Raw genomic sequence first — 15,945 nt, 5'->3', positions numbered from 1 at the left:
AAAAGTTTAATTGGACTTACAGTTCCACGTGGCTGAGGAGGCCTCAGAATCATGGCAGGAGGTGAAAGGCACTTCTTACAAGGTGATGGCAAGAGAAAATGAGGAGGAAGCAAAAGTGGAAACCCCTGATAAACCCATCAGATCTTGTGAGACTTATTCACTATCACGAGAATACCATGGGAAAGACCAGACCCCATGATTCAATTGCCTCTGCTTGGGTCCCTCCCACAACACGTGGGAATTCTGGGAGATACAATTCAAGTTGAGATTTGAATGGGGACACAGCCGAACCATATAATTCCGCCACCGGCCCCTCCAAATCTTCACATTTCAAAACCAATCATGCCTTCAAAACCAACAGTCCCCCAAAGTCTTAACTCATTTCAACATTAACCCAAAAGTCCACAGTCCAAAGTCTCATCTGAGATAAGGTAAGTCCCTTCTGCCTATGAGCCTGTAAAATCAAAAGCAAGCTAATTACTTCCTAGATGCAATGGGTATACAGTTATTGTGTAAATACCGCCATTCCAAATGGGAGAAATTGGCCAAAATAAAGGGGTTACAGGGCCCAAGCAAGTCTGAAATCCCACGGGGCAGTCACATTTTAAAGATCCAAAATGATCTCCTGTGACTCCAGGTCTCACATCCAGGTCACACTGATGCAAGAGGTGGGGTCCCAAGGTCTTGGGCAGCTCTGCCCCTGTGACTTTTCTGGGTACAGTCTCCCTCCTGGCTGCTTTTGCAGGCTAGTGTTGAGTGTCTGCAGCTTTTCCAAGCACATGGTGCAAACTGTCAGTGAATCTACCATTCTGGGGTCTGGAGAACAGTGACTCTTGTCAAAGCTCCACTAGGCAGTGCCCCAGTAGAAACTCTGTGTGGGGTCTCCAACCCCACGTTTTCCTTCCACATTGCCCTAGCAGAGGTTCTCCATGTGGGCCCTGCCCCTGCAGTAAACTTCTGTCTGGGCATCCAGGCATTTCCATACTCCTTCTGAAATCTAGGCGGAGGTGCCCAAACCTCAATTCTTGACTTCCGTGCACCCACAGACTCAACACCTTGTGGAAGCTGCCAAGGCTTGGGGCTTCTACACTCTGAAGCCACAGCCAGAGCTGTATATTGGCCCCTTTTAGCCATGGCTAGAGTGGCTGGGACACAGAGCACCAAATCCCTAGATTCTACACAGAATGGGGACCCTGGGCCCGGCCCACAAAACCACTTTTTCCTCCTGGGCCTCTGAGCCTGTGATGCTGTGAAGGTCTCTGGCATGGCCTGGAGACATTTTCCCAATGGTCTTGGGGATTAACATTAGGCTGCTTGCTACTTATGCAAATTTCTGCAACTGACTTGAATTTCTCCTCAAAAAAAAATGGGGTTTTCTTTTCTACCATATCATCAGATTGCAAATTTTCCAAACATTTATGCTCTGTTTACCTTTTAAAATGGAATGTTTTTAACAGTACCCAAGTCACCTCTTTAATGCTTTTTTGCTTAGAAATTTCTTCTGCCAGATACCCTAAATCATCTTTCTCAAGTTCAAAGTTCCACAAATTTCTAGGGCAAGGGCAAAATGCCACGAGTCTCTTTGCTGAAACATAACAAAAGTCACCTTTGCTCCAGTTTCCAACAAGTTCCTCATCTCCATCTGAGACCACCTCAGCCTTTATCTTATTGTTCATATCACTATCAGCATTTTTGTCAAAGCCATTCAACAAATCTCTAGGAGGTTCCAAACTTTCCCATGTTTTTCTGTCTTCTTCTGAGCCCTCCAAACTCTCCCAACCTCTGCCTGTTACCCAGTTCCAAAGTCACTTCCACATTTTCGGTTATGTTTTCAGCAACGCCCCACTCTACTGGTTCCAATTTACCATATTAGCCCGTTTTCCCACTGCTGATAAAGGCATACCTGAGACTGGGAAGAAAAAGAGGTTTAATTGGACTTACAGTTCCACATGACTGGGGAGGCCTCAGAATCATGGCAGAGGCAAAAGGCACTTCTTACATGGTGGCAGCAAGAGAAAATGAGGAGGAAGCAAAAGCGGAAACTCCTGATAAAACCATCAGATCTCCTGAGACTTATTCACTATCACGAGAATAGCACAGGAAAGACTGCCCCTAAGATTCAATTACCTACCCCTGGGTCCCTCCCACAACACGTGGGAATTCTGGGAGATACAATTCAAGTTGAGATTTGAACGGGGACACAGCCAAACCATATCAAATACCAACATAAATTTTACAAAATTTTATTAATAATAAAAACTTTTTAGGGCAGTTTTATTCTCACATCAAAATCGAGTGAAAGATAGATTTCTCATATACTCCCTCCTCCCACACAAGCACAGCTTCCCTCATTATCAATATTTCCACCAGAGTGGTACATTTGTTACAACCGATGAACCTGCATTGACACGTCATTATCACCCATAATCCACAGTTTACATTAGGGCGCAGTCTTGGTGCTGTACGTTCTATGGGTTGGACAAACGTCTAATGACGTGTATCCTATAGTATCACACAGAGTAGTTTCACTGCCCTAAAAATCCTCTGTGCTCTGCCTACTCATCCCTCCCTTTCAGCAATCCCTGGCAACCACTAATCTTTTTACCATCTCCATAGCTTTGCCTTTTCCAGAATGTCATATAGTTGGAACCACTTAGTCTGTTCAGACTGGCTTGTTTCATTTAGTCAATATGCATTTTAATTTTCTCCATGTCTTTTCATGGCTTGATAGCTCATTTATTTGTAATCCCCACATAAATTTTTGAACTAAATTTGTGGTTTCTAGAGTACACAAGGAAAAGTAAAATAGCAAGGTTAGCTAGAAAAAATCTATAAGAGTAATGAGAAAGGAGTAACATCAACAGTTACTCAAACATAATATAAAGTCATAATTATTTAATCACTGTGATATAAGATCATGAATAGACAGTAGAAAACCCAGAAATAGCCTTCAATACATAAGAATACTTAGTATATTATAAAATTATCATTTTAATTGTTGACAAAGGGATGGAATATGAAAGCTGTGGAAATTTGTGTTATTAATATTGTTCCTTTCAGTACTGCTTTGGATTTGTTTACACCTAGTGTTGTGGAGAACTCACTATATGCCAGGTAGCATGCTAGACATTTCCATAGATGTTGATTTGTTTAGCCTTCATAAAAATCTGTGAGACAAGAGTTCATATCTCCAGTTTAAAGCTGAAGAAACAAAGGCCCAGGGAGATTAGATATCTTTCTTATGGTTGCACAGCAGTGAATGGCTCAGCTGGAATTCGGACCCAGCCTTTAACTCCCTACTTAGAGCTATTTCTACACATGGAGCTTCCTGCCTCACTAGGTAGTTTGCTGGCCATTTCTTTTATCATATGTGTACTTTCTGTTCATCATTATTTCATTTGAGTCTTTCTTTTCTGGTGCAGTCAACATGAATTTCTAGTTAGCAACTTAGATGATAGAATTGATTTTAAGAAAAGATTCATGGCTGAGCACAGTGGCTCATGCCTATAATCCCAGCACTTTGTGGGGGGGCGGGGGGAAGGGAAGGGAAGAGAAGGGAAGGGAAGGGAAGGGAAGAGAAGGGAAGGGAGGGGAGGGGACGGGAGGGAAGGGGAGGGGAGAAAGGAAGGAGAGAGAGAGAGAGAGAGAAAGAAAGAAGAAAGAGAAAGAAGAGAAAGAGAGAAGGAAAGAAGGAAGGAGAAAGAAAGAAAGAAAAAGAAGGGAAGGAAGGAAGGAAGGGGAAGGAAGGAAGGAAGAGGAAGGAAGGAAGGAAGGAAGGAAGGAAGGGGAAGGAAGGAAGGAAGGAAGGAAGGAAGGAAGGAAGGAAGGAAGGAAGGAAAAGATTCCTTACTATTGTCTTTTACAGGAAATTGACTAATTTGTTCAGTTGAGAACAGCCAGGTAGAGAAGGATTGATGGTCTTTGTCGTCTGAACTAGTAGGTCAGGGAATTTGAGTGCTACCTTTCTGGTATTCTATCCCTGGGCCTCAGACAGAGAGAATGTGGTCACCAGCTTGGGAAATTGTATGGCCGGTTCTGAGCAAGAGCTGGAAAAGTGATAGTGTGAGCCTTGGGTCCTCCCATTCCTGAGGTTCCTCCCTTACCTCAAGAAAATGTGGATGGGCAATGAGGCTCCTCTGTCCAGGGAATACTGGCTTTCCTGCTGCTCCAGATACCTCACAGGTATTCCCTCTGCTCATCTGGTAACTGGTCAGCACCAACATGCCGGGAACCTGATATGACACCTAAGTCCTCCACCTCCAGGGCCTGTCACTGCCCCTCTCTCCCAGGAGAAGGTAATCATAGATGCATTGCTGCTTAAAATGATGCTAAGCTCATTCACAGCCAACTTACAGTTTAACTCCTAATTCTGAGGAAAATCAGTAGAAAAAAAAAAAAAGACAATTACAGTTCACCTATTGAAGAAATTCATGATTTGCTAATGATTTATGACTTTTATTTTTTCGTCTTTAACCGGAATGCAGACCCTGTTTCATTAGGTTTATTATGTTTTTAATTACTTTAGGGACCTATTTGGTGGCTAATTATCTGTATGACAGGAAATTAAACTAAGCTTCCATTTGTCTGCAGGCACTGTGAAACCTGACTTCCTCCCACTCCGGCCCCTTTCTTTGTTCAAAAAATGATAATGTGAATTGTAAATCTGGACCAAAGTGATTTGGGTGCAACATGCTCAGGCTATGAGTTATAAAACAGTGAATATTTGAAAGATGGCCAGATTTTTATCAATTGATTATCAATTGTCACCTGTTGATCAATTCATTGTAGTTGACATAGGAGGCTCTTCCACCATCTCGGTCAAGTGTAAGACTTCTCAAGTCTGACTTCTGAGGTTTAAAACCTAGCATTTGCTTCTCAGTGGCTATGAAACCTTGTCCAGGTTCTAAAGCTTTCAATGTTTTAGTGTCGTTACCTATAAAATGGGGATAATAATAAGACCTCATGGGGTAGCTGAGAACTAAATGAGATAATATGTGTAAATACATGGCAAGTACTTCAATGTCTGGCACATAGTCACTGCTCAATAAATAATCACTTCTATTGTTAAGACAGAGCCAAGAGTTGCAGAGATGGGTCAGCGATTTTGTTGACAGCCATCTGTGTCTATTATGGATAAGAGAAGAGCATTGTGAAGAGCTGCATGTTTCTGCTGACCTTGATAGTAGAGGCAGGGTTGGCCCCTTAGTCTGAAATTAGGCAGGAAGACCTGCAACATATGGACGGTCACATGATGCAAGCTCTGATTATGTTTGCTCTTGACTTCTCAGACTGGCCAGGAGATGCTAATTTAAAGCTCATAGCCATAAAAGATTCGTCCTTGCCTTACTTTCCACTGTCTAACTCTTGCAGAAACTCTCAGTAATGACTTCTACAGGTGGTGTGATTCCCTCCCTAGAAAAGTATAAAAGCAAGAGAACAAAGTAAATGAAAACTCCCTAATTCCTTTAAATTTTATTTCTATTCCTATAGCAAAGCTGAAAACATTCTTTATTTAGAGTATTTGTCTCAGTTGTCTTCATTATTTGCAATCTCAGGTATAAAATATGCTGGAATAACTGGAGAGTGGTGAAAACATCTAAAGTATACTTACAGGCCTAGGTTCATTTTTCAAAGCTTTCTCTTCTTCTCAGCCTTTGTCAAATGGGTTCGAGCTTTTACCAGTAAGAAGCAAATATTAAATGGGTACCCTTCAATCTCAGTAGTTCAGAAGGAACCCTTATGCCCCCAAGAGCTAAATCTACCAATCTGAGTGACATATCTGCATGGAGGTAATATAGCAGCAGCCAGAGAGACACACAACACACACAAACCAACCCGGCCTGCGATGATAATTGCAGTGTGGTGGTCCCTGGTATCCTAGGAGTAATTACTCTGACATTCTTTATCATTGCGTGTTAGATGTGATATGAAGCAATTATCGAGTTGCTTTTTGTAATATTGATGCCTGGGCTGTCTTTGCACATTATCCTCATCTCATGCTGTGACCCACAGGACTTAATTCTGACACCTTGAGTCTCTCATGGCAGATTGATAAGGAGCTCTGGCTTAATCTTCCCTTTCTTAGGATGAGACTCTGGTGTTTACCCTTGCTATTAAGGAGAAGTACTGATAACATGAGCTACTGCCATTTTCTTTTTCCGCTTGCAAAATTTGATTTGTATCTCAAATTCTCTGGTGCCTGGTCTCCTAGTGAAAATATTGGCACAATAGCATTTATTGCTAATTGTAAACTACCCTCCTAACAAAGGCAGACATTATTATTTTTCCTTATAATTACTTGCAATAGTCCCCGTGTTAACCCTATTTTAATAGTAATCTAAGGACTATGGAATAAGGTTTATTAAGACCACATGCTTCAGATCTGTGCACACTTTGTTGGAATAATGCTTGTGGGTATAGAAATTTCACCCTTCAAGAGGTGGTCTGTTTTCTTAAGTTGAAATTGGCATTGTGTCAGTATTTTGCTTTCATCTGAATAGCTATTTCTCTGCTCCTTTATTTCATTTTTTTCTGAGACCAGACTTTTATTTGGAGCAATGGATCAGCATGCCCACGTCTAGAATATTTCATATCATATCAGCTTGTTTGTACCACACACCATAAGAGGCATCTGGCATCTTTCAAAAAGGCTGGAGGAAGCCACCTCCTGATGCTGTGTATGGCTGGCCCTCCCTCGCCCCGTGTACGAGGTCTTTGGTGAGGTATGGGTTGGTAAACAGAAGAAGCAGTGGCCACACCATGCTACCACTGTGGCCTGTGGTGACACAGGACACATATCTATCTTTGTGTTCTTCTGTGGTCGGTGCTGCCATCCCTGGGAGTTTGGAATAATCAAGAGTGTGGGCATTGAAGACAGGCTGCCCCCATCCCTACATGCAATAAGACCCACTCATATTTTGTGACTATAGCTATAATTTACACAGATATGGTTGTACTAGATCTTATCCTTCTCTCTCTTTTCTTCCTTTCCTTTTTTCTTTTTTCCCTTTGCTTTGCTTAGCATGATGTTTCAAAGGCCTATTTGTTTTGCTGGATGAGCCCACTGCTGCTCTGTGCTCCATGGAATTCCATAGTGTGGAATCTGACTTAGCCATTCAATTGGCTCCAGATCCCACTACTACAAACAACATTCTTGTATATGTTCCTTGCAGACCTGTGGAAGAATCTCTCCGATGTACACCTTGGGTGGGGTTGCTGGGCTGCTCTCCAGAAAGGCTGTACCAAGCCTCATTCCCATTCATAACATGTGCGGGTTTCCATGGCCCACATCACCACATTCCCACCAACACTAGGCATTACTCAGTTCTCATTGCTATTTTAATTTCTGTTTCTGTGAGACTAATGACTCTTATCTCTCTGTTGACTTTTTTCCCATGATATCTTTTATGGAACGTTAACTCCTAACTTTAATGTAATCAAATTAATAAACGTTTAACGTACTGATTTGTTCTTTTGAATGTGTAAGATGTTCTTTCTCACATCTAAGTGCCAAAGAAGTTTTCATGCCTTTTCTTCTTTTAAATGTATAATTTTACTTTTACATTAGTTCTTTAATTCACCAAGAGTTCACCTCTACAGATGATACCAGGAAGTGGTCCAGTTTATTTTTCTCTACATTAGATAATGATGTCACTAAAAGTCCTTCTTTTCCTACTCTGTTATGGTTACCTCTGTTGATTTCTTAATGTTTTCTTTGTTTCGTGTTTCCAAACGTTACTCCGTTGTCTTTACTGTTCCCGGCATTGCTTTATGAGCTTGATACAAATCCAATTCTTGCTCTGCACTATCTTCTGCATTTCTTAGTTTTTATTTTTATATTTTCTCTTTAGGAGCTTGGGGAAGAGAGAAATGAGACGTTATTGTTAAGGGGTACAGAGTTTTAGTTTTGAAAGATGAAAAAGTTCTGGAGGTCCATTGTACAACAATATGACTGTACATACTACTGAACTGTGCACTAAAAATGGTTAAGATGGTAAATTTATGTTATGTAGAGTTCACAGTTAAAAACTTGGATCTTGCAATTAGTTGAAGAAATAAATTTAGGAATCCTCATACAAAAAATTTATAGCACTGGAATAAACTTTCTAAAAAGTAATTAGCAGCTGGGCATGGTGGCTCACGCCTGTAATCCCAGCACTTTGGAAGGCCAAGGCAGACAGATCATGAGGTCAGGAGATAGAGACCATCCTGGCTAACACAGTAAAACCCCATCTCTACTAAAAATACAAAAAATTAGCTGGGTATGGTGGCGGACGCCTGTAGTCCCAGCTACTCAGGAGGCTGAGGCAGGAGAATGGCGTAAACTCGGGAGGCAGAGCTTACAGTGAGCTGAGATCGTGCCACTGCACTCTAGCCTGGGCGACAGAGGGGCCTCTTTCTCAAAAAAAAAAAAAAAAAGTAATTAGCCTTAAGAATGTCCATTCCCTCTTCTAGGTGTGTCCTAAGGAAAACTGAGAAAATTTGGACAGGGAATCATTTAAGTTTATTCATTGCAACATTATTTATGATATAAAAAATACTTAATCTAAATGTTCAACCTGAGGAATAGTTAAATTAAGGCTGGTACTTCCACAGGAAGGAAAATGCAGTTATCAAGAACTTGTTTTGAAATATATTTAATGATATGATGAATATTTTAATTATAACATTATATTAAAAGTAAGAGGCATAACTGTGACTTTAGTATGAATGTAATTTTTTAAAAATTACACATATATACAAATAGAAGTTAGAGTGGGAGAAAATACACTAAAATGTAAACAGTAATAATCTGTTGGTGGTTGGACTGTGATGTATGTAAATGCTTTGTAAACTGTAACTTGGCACACTAATAGAGGCAGTGGTTATAAGTCACTCAGAATGAAAGACTTGAGCTATGCCGACGTAATAGCCTAATTTAATAGTTAAAAACCCATATTTAGCATTTAGCATATAGTAAGCATTTTCCTGTACTATTTACATATATTATGTTACTTAGTTCTGCCAACTACCTGTGAGATAGAAACTATTATTATTCTAATTCCTTGATGAAAAAAATGAAACTCAGATGTCATACATACAAAGCTGAAGAACCGTGATACATGTACTCAGAACTTCCTGACATTAACCCCTACTTTTTACCAATTCCAAAATAATCTAAACGAAGAAGAACAAGAAAAGGTAGTCATAATTGCCTAAATGTTTTGGTATCTTGTTGGTTTGTGGCTCGGCCAACTCTGCCAAGAGCTCCTGTTGTTGACCAGGCCCAAGCCCTGTGTTGAAGATGACTGAGCAAAGAGCTCAACAGAAGAGTGGCTACTTGGAATGCCTTTTCATGGTGGGTGTTGTAATGCTTTTATTTTGTAGACTCTACTGGTGCCAGTGAACAATGAGGGAATGAAGTACATCATTCCACATGTTAGCTGGTTAAAGTCGTGGCACTTGGCAGCCTCCTTGAGAAGGTACTCAGAGGTCCATGGTCATTCCGTAGAGGCATATTGACTCATTGATTAAAATGTGCTGGACTTGGTCAACTTTCTCCATAACAAGTCATTTATAACACATATTATTTAGGAAATCCAGAATGCTCTGAGAGCTAATTTAAATTATAAGGACTCTTGAAAGCCATGACTGGAAATGACTCTCTTAGCCCTTCAGGCTCTTGCAGTGATTTGCAGTGTACTTCCAAAGGGCTTTTAAGTGGTTTGGTTCATTATATGTGCATTCTACATCCAAAAGAACCCATGCATTACATGGGAGGAATCATGAGCCCAGAGCACTCCTCTTTATTAGAAATGTAAAAACACACAGCCTTGTCCTGGTCAGATATTCCTAGACCCCTGGAGAGTCCTAACACAGGCTTAAGGTCCACAGAATCATTGCAAATTCTGAATATGCATATTCTCTCAATGGAGTACATATTTTCCCAGCATAATAGGATGTTAACATGTGGCTCTTGATTTTGGCTCAGGCATAAGACAGTGCCTGCTGTATTCCATGGAGATCATCCTACAAAACTTTTTAAAAGGAAAGGTATGATACCTTAAGGAATTCAAACCCCTTCCCCATACTGTTAGTCTGAAAGGGTTGTGGAAAGTTGTTTTTATGTTTTTATGTGTTTGTTTTGAGGACAAACTTTTTGAAGAGAGGTGCTGATATATGGTGAATCTCATTCTTCTCCCACAAGGAGCAGAGGTGGAGAAAGTGTTTGCTTCTCACCTTAAGCCTAGTGAGAAAAGCTTCAGTAAGGCCCTTCCAAGAAAGTCAAAAACGTTCCTTGAAGTTAGGGAATATATTGGCCTGATGTGTGTCTCCACATGAAAAATGTAAGAGATTAGAAATGGTTTATCAGCTTTTACAGTGGAGCAAAGGGTAGGTCATTGCTCTGTTAGGATCAGATTTATTGGGGCAAAGGATACAAGAGTGGTACACACAGACCAGAAAGTTGGAAAAATGCTGGTGTAGGACTGTCTTGGATTCTGTCCGGTGGGGCTATCCAGAAGTGTAAACAGGCCTTAGCAGTTAGAATCTAAAGGTCGTGCCTGATTCCTTGGTCAAGTGAGAGAGAGATGAGGAAATAGAGCAGATATATCACCTGTAGAAGGCTACCAGAGGTGGGCAGTATATGATGATGGCATGGGGTCGAGGCCTTTGAAGAATCAACAGAAATGCTTCATAAAAATTAATTGACTTCAAAGATCAGCTTGGCCCAAGAAAACAAAGCCATCTTTTCTGTTCTCTGCCCTCTGCTCCCTCCCTTCTTTTTAACCCAGAAGGCAGTAGAACAAAAGTTAATAGGAGAAGAGTTGAAGTTAGCCGGGTGCGGTGACTCACGCCTGTAGTCCCAGCACTCTGGGAGGCTGAGGCAGGTGGATCACCTGAGGTCAGGAGTTTGAGAACAGCCTGGCCAACATGGCGAAAACCCATCTCCACTAAAAATACAAAAATTAGCCAGGCATGGTGGCGGGTGCCTGTAATCCCAGCTGCTCAGGAGGCTGAGGCAGGAGAATTGCTTGAATCTGGGAGGCAGAGGTTGCAGTGAGCCAAGACTGCACCAGTGCACTCCAGCCTGAGCAACAGTGTGAGACTCTGTCTCAAAAAAATAAGAGTTGAGGTCAAGGAGGAAGGATGACCACATCCCACTTCCCCAGCTTTGCACCTATGAAAAGCACCAGCTGGCAAAGGGGAAAGTCTTTAACTTCAAAACATGTTTGAAGTTTCAATTATTATATAGTAATCAATATAAAGTATCTTTAAGACATTTCATTTCCTAACCATGACCAGTAAAGTCATGGACTGCTCAGAACTTTTTTAAGAAGCAGGGAAGAATGCCTTTCTCTAAACGCTTTTCTTCAGGGGATGGTGGGAGATAAAAATCCAGTTGCTTTGTTCCATCCCGTGAGTTGTGTCTGTTGCATGTAGGTGTAATACCCTCGGAGGCCCACTGAGGTTATCCTGCCAACCCACCAGTTTGCGCTTCTGATCTTGCCAGTCTGGTAACTGCTCTCAGAGCGTGGTGCTAATAAGACCTAGAAGGTGAGATCCCAGGATTCTAAAGACTAGTCAGTTATCTGCAATGTACATTTTGCAATATGAACTGGGCAGAAGAATAGGGGTTGGGTCAGGGCACTCAGAGGGAAGATCAGCTCAAAGTGGGTGCCCTTCCTATCGCCTTAGGGCCTGACAAAAATTATTTCCCATGCTCACTGGAAACAAAGTTTGAAGTTAATGTCCTTTACTCAGGTTTCCAGATCAACCTTGCCATCCAATAAAAATACAGGACACTCTGTGTTTAAGTATAAGCATGTCCTAAATATCACATGGAAATTCATACTACAAAATTAGTCATTGTTTACCTGAAATTCCAATTTCACTGGGTGTCCTGAATTTTAACTGGTAGCCCTAAGCAAATCCTCTCCCTCTTCTGCATAATGGGATCACATTTATACCATTATTTCTTTAAAAATGCCCAGTGCTGGAGCCATCAATATCTGCAATGATCCCAGTCTCCACATCAAGGTCTGGCATACACTGTCTGATACCAGTCAAGAGAACAGTTTAAAGTGTTTAAATTGAGGCCAGGCACGGTGGCTCACGCCTGTAATCCCAGCACTTTGGGAGGCTGAGGCGGGCGGATCACGAGGTCAGGAGATCGAGACCATCCCTGGCCAACATGGTGAAACCCTGTCTCTACTAAAATACAAAAAAAAAAAAAAAAAAAAAAAAATTAAAAAATTAGCTGGGCATAGTGGAGCATGCCTGTAGTCCCAGCCATGTGGGAGGCTGAGGCAGGGGAATCACTTGAACTCAGGAGGCAGAGGTTGCAGTGAGCCGAGATCGCACCACTGCACTCCAGCCTGGCAACAGAGCAAGACTCTATCTCAAAAAAAAAAAAAAAAAAAAAGTGTTTAAATTGAAACCATCCCAGATATTCAGGCCTGTGATCCTTTTACTGCTGCCCTTTACACAAAACAGTGGTCAAACACAAATAATTGTTCTTGAGTAACTTTTCTGCCAAGCTGGAAAACTTCCAGCCGTGTGGTCTTGGACAAGCCACTTCACCTCCCTGAGTTCTCATCACCTGTAAATTGCTAATATTAAACTCCTAATGAGAACCAAATAAGCTAATGAAGGGGAATTAGTACGCAACACCATTAAAGTCCTTACAAATGTCACTACATAGCAATGATGTAGGAACCAATATGTCTATATTTTAAAATTTTTCTGTTGGTATTCAGTTTTCACACACAAACACACAAATGCATGAACATCACTTTTTAAGGTAACATACAACTCCAGAGGACCTGAATCCCTGATGAATTCAAGCTTAGCCAGGGTTATTAGAACCACAACAGAACTCCAAATAATCAGTTCAGATGCCTTCTCCATGAAATGCTTTTCCAGAACCCCCTCTAAATATCCAGACCCTTTAAATCCCTCTGTCTTTCCCTTTGGCTGCCAACTCTAGGATGGGCACACAACTGGAGAAAGATCTCAAAGGTGATAAGAAAAGAGGAAGAAAGAGTAGACAAGGAAAAGCTGCAAATCAGAGCTCAATATGCAGCCCTCAGTGGTGCACCCTTCCCCTCACCTAGAAGCAGTGCAAGTGGTTAATAGCCGTTATTCTTGGGGACTTGGCGATTCTCCACACTCCTCAGGCCAGTACACACTAAGCCACTGGAGCAAGGCAGGCCTCTCTCTCTAGGTGACACTGCTGCTGTGCACCAAGACCCCTGGGATAGGTTCCAGAAGTTCATTTTTACTGGTTTCAGCACTCATTCCACATTTGCTTCTTCCAAGTTCTGGCAACCTGTCTTTACCTCCTTTTTAATTCATTCATTTTGCTGTTGTTTTTGTTGTTCCAGCTAACAAGATATAAGAAAAGGCCATTTGATCTTAATTTTGTATTGCTCATTATCAGTTGTCTTTTAATCATTTTCTTAAAATTTTCATCAAAAAAGTTACTTGTAAAAGCCGGGAAGAAAAGCCCTTCATATCTCCCCACCCTCCCCTTCTTTCTCTATCTCTTTTGATGACAAAGTGGCAAGTGACTTCCCAGAGAGCTTTAGGAAATCTAACCAAATGACAAAATAGTTGTGTGATGTCCAATATACTGAATAAATGTCTTACAAAAAAACCTTTAGCAAAAAGCCTGGGGAGGAAGGTAACGGCGTTTTAAAAAATCAGAAGCTCAGAGGAGACAAACACTGCTTGATGAGCACTTGAGATGAACACTATAAGCTAATGCGAGCAATCAGCAGGTTTGTGGAGAATATGCTGATATCTGCAGAAAAAAAAAATGCAGTGGCAGAGGAGAGCTTACGGATAAACACAGGAGCTCAAAAATAGATACATTATTGCTAGAAAAACCTTGACATTTTGACCATCTTTTATGTTGCAACTAGAAGGGAAATACAGAGTCCAGTTCTTACAACTGAATATCCTTCTGGTAATGAATTCGTTCTAAAAGTTGTTTCAGAAGTCCTCTACATGACACTCCATCACATAGCAAATTAGCCAGGCAACCCCTCATTAATAAGAATAGTTAACCATAAGAACCAACCAGAAACATACATTAATAACATTTAAAAATGTAAATCAGGAATTCAACACAGGAAGGTAACTCAATTCGGGATCCGTATTTGTTACCTTCGGTTGAGCATTCTCACTACTGACTCCCTCAGCCTCACTGGGGTTCCATTTGTCAGCCCCCCTTCTTGGCAAAGGAGCTGTCTATTGAACTGTCCAAGTGGTGTAGGGCTCATCTTTTCACACCTCTCAGGAGCTCCTCTGTGGATGTTTCTTGTAAAGCCTGCATTTCTTTCTTTCCTTCTGCAGAAAGCCTGAACAGTTCAAAGCACCTCCACTTAAATGTGTGCACCCATTCAGCCATCCCAAATGGCATATACTCTTTTAGTGAACCTCAGCTAAAATGAACAAAAAAGAAAATTTAAGTTTACATCTTCATGCAAAAAAAAAAAAAAAAAATCATACTTTGTGCTTATAGAGATGATAATGAAAGATATGATTTAATAGTTGTTTATTGGATGTTGATACTCACCCATCTCTGGATGAGAGTTCTTCATGACCAATCAACCCAAGAGAACAAAGGCCTGGGCTGTTAGCTTCAACTCGGCACAGCTCTGAAAGGTCATGCTAATTTCAGACTTTCATCAAGTTGAGTTCTGTCTCCTTTGAGACTGTCACACATCGACTTCAATCCTCTGCCCAGTTTCACTTCCCTCCCTTCCCTTATAAGGGTGTTGATCTCAAGAGCACTTCCTCATTATCTTTCTGCATACAAATCTTCGCTTCAGAGTCTGCTTTCTGGAGAACCCAAACTTCAGTAGCTACTTCATTTTGTTTTAGACTATTGACTTAACACACAGACCTAATGAGTTTCTTTATTAGCCCAGGATCTATGAAGAATGTGCTAAATAATACTCTTTCCTTCCAAAAACATCATACAAGTTGTTCACAGTTTTATCCAGAAAACAGAACCCTCTTGAGGAGAGGGTAGTGGAGAATGAGTTTGATAAGAGAAGAGGAGTCTAGGATAAAACTACCTGTGTAATGAGGGCAGAAGTGAGACTACTAGGAAAGTAGACATATACATAAGATATTTCCTTCAACTGCCTAATAATTGTTGATAACTCTGCCATTTTACTTCCTGCAGTGGAATGAGGTCTCTATTAACGGCCACCCTTTGGGAGTTCTTATAGATTTTTTAAAATATGTACCAGAAAATTTAACCAATGCCCATTTTCTTAAAAAAAAAAAAATCTATCCTATTTCTTGCTTGTGTTTCTGTCTAAAAATTGCATTGGTGTAAGTGTGGGTGTGAGTGAGGGTGTGTGAGGGGGAGGCTTTATTTATATTGTGTCTTTCAGAGCCTACAGCCACTTCTAATTGAAACACAATAATACATATGACTAGATCAAAGAAATGTTAATATTATCTGTGGAGCTTCCTTATTTAGACTTTGAAACACTCATTAATTTTCTTTCATTCATATCCAGAATATCAAATCAAGATCTAAAAGAAACAGGCTAGCGTGGTGGCTCAGCACTTTGGGAGGCCAAGGCAGGTGGATCCTTTGAGGTCAGGAGTTTGAGACCAGCCTGGCCAACATGGTGAAACCCCATCTCTACTAAAAATACTTTTTTAAAAAATTAGCCAGGTGTGGTGGTGCACACCTATAGTACTAGCTACTCAGGAAGCTGAGGCAGGAGAATCGCTTGAACCAGGGACGTGGGGGTTGCAGTGAGCCAGAGATTGTGCCACTTCACTCTAGCCTGGGTGACAGAGTGAGATGTCTCAAAAAATAAAAATAAAGTAAAACAAAATAAAGTGTCAGCAGAGCTGTGTTCCTTCTGGAGGCTCTAGGAGAGAAATCCATTTTCCTGTCTTTTCTAGGTTTTATAGCCTGCCCCATTTCCGTCTTCA

This window comes from Rhinopithecus bieti, unplaced genomic scaffold (genome assembly GCF_001698545.2).
Source record: "Rhinopithecus bieti isolate Rb0 unplaced genomic scaffold, ASM169854v2 scaffold_25396, whole genome shotgun sequence".
NCBI classification, from domain to species: domain Eukaryota; kingdom Metazoa; phylum Chordata; class Mammalia; order Primates; family Cercopithecidae; genus Rhinopithecus; species Rhinopithecus bieti.
The sequence above is the reverse complement of the archived record's forward strand: the minus strand, read 5'-3'. Positions refer to the sequence as shown.